Raw genomic sequence first — 1,859 nt, forward strand, 5'->3', positions numbered from 1 at the left:
CTTGCTTATGAAGATATCTAGGGTTTTCCTGATGGTTACATGCTTAGGATCTTGCTGTGTAGTCTTTGGTAGCTGCTATTCCTTGCAATTCATCTACTGGTGCTGTCTGTGCATGTGTTCTTGCTGGTGTGTGCATCTGTGCATGAACTCTAGCTTCGTGCACAAGACTTGTATCTAGATGGTTTCGTTTTAGTGGCTTTCTAGATCTGCCAGTGATCCTTGGTGAAAACCAAGTGATGATCTACCCATTGAGCATCCGCTCAAGCCCATGACATATGTCATGCATAATTTATGGATTGGATCCACTGGATCCCTTCCAGGAACTAGGTATACCTTGTTCCAGCTCCTAGAGTGAAATCTTTTGTTGATGCAGACTTCTGGTTTGTTTGTCACAGCCCTGCACCTCCAGTTCTTGGTTGATCTTCTCAGGTCACCATGATTTCTGGTGGTTGGTTGGGTTATGTGTTGGGTTATGATGTTCTTGAGCAAGAACAGGATGAACTATACCTATTCTTTCTTTTGCTTACCTTGTGAATCTTTATCTGGTCGACTATGCACTGTTTCTAGAGTTTGTGCTCTTTTATACCATCTCTACTTCTCTCCTTGCCATGCCACACAAGCCTGGCTTAGTTTGGTGACTAGGCCAGTGCATGGCCTTGCTGTTGCTTGCTTAGCACACATGAGCTGTGTGCTCTCATATGCTGAAACTTGAGCCCCTGGTGTGTGCTCGAGTTTGGTCCGTCGTTGCTCTTATCCTATGTCTGTCCAAGTCTTTGGACAAGCACAAGTGTGCAAGACACTTGTTTCTGTCCAAACTGAATATTGGCTAACACCTAACCCCTGGCTAGTGTTTGTTGTATTGTTTTGCAGGTTTTGAAGGTGAATATGACCATAGAAGAATACTTCCAAGTCATTAGTCTAGGTTTTTAGTTTAGGATCAAATATTGTAATCTTCCTTTTTATTCCTGCATATTCTTTTAATTCTTGTATCAAGAATATTGTAAAGGCAATGTAAATGTGTTGGTGTATCAATAAAGCTCAAGTTTTGCTTATGAGCCTTTTGGTTTATGTATTGTTTATATTTCTGAATAATTGTTGTATTTATAATTCAATTTGAAATTCAAAGTCATTTGAATTTATAAGTTGTATTTAAATTGTGAATTCATTTTCTATAATCCTTATCAATGTATTATTACTTGTCAAATGAAATCAACTCCCAAATCAACAAGATACAAAAGAGATCATGTCGAAATTTACTAACTCCCCTTGCCTAACCCTAATTGCAAAATGAGAGAGAACCTCGATCCCTCTTAGGTTTAGTTGCAATAAGGCGTGAACATTTCCCTCGTTTTGCGATGAAATGCACATGCCATTCCTAAATCTACCCTTCGTTGTTCCTATGTTCTGGGTTATTACAGCCGCTCCCCTTACCGTAAACTTCATCCCGAAGTTAAAATTGGTACTCGAATAGCTCAGTGGTAAGACTTCCGAGCTCTTCTTCCGTCTCCCAGGTTGCTTCTCGTTCAGGGTGATGTTGCCATTGAATCTTGCAGTATTTGATTGCCCTATTCCTTAACTTCTTCCACTGTACTTCCAATATCTTTTCAGGCTTCTCCACATAAGTTAGGTCAGATTGCAATTCTATTTCTTCATGTGTGATGGGGTCATCTGGTGCCTTCATGTTGGAGATATGCCCAAGAGGCAATAATAAAATGGTTATTATAATATATCTTTGTGTTTATGATAATGTTTACATACCATGCTATAATTGTATTAACCGAAATATTGATACATGTGTGTTATGTGAACAACAAAGAGTCCCTAGTAAGCCTCTTGTATAACTAGCTTGTTGATTAATA

The sequence above is a fragment of the Lolium rigidum genome, chromosome 3, assembly GCF_022539505.1.
Source record: "Lolium rigidum isolate FL_2022 chromosome 3, APGP_CSIRO_Lrig_0.1, whole genome shotgun sequence".
Classification (NCBI taxonomy): domain Eukaryota; kingdom Viridiplantae; phylum Streptophyta; class Magnoliopsida; order Poales; family Poaceae; genus Lolium; species Lolium rigidum.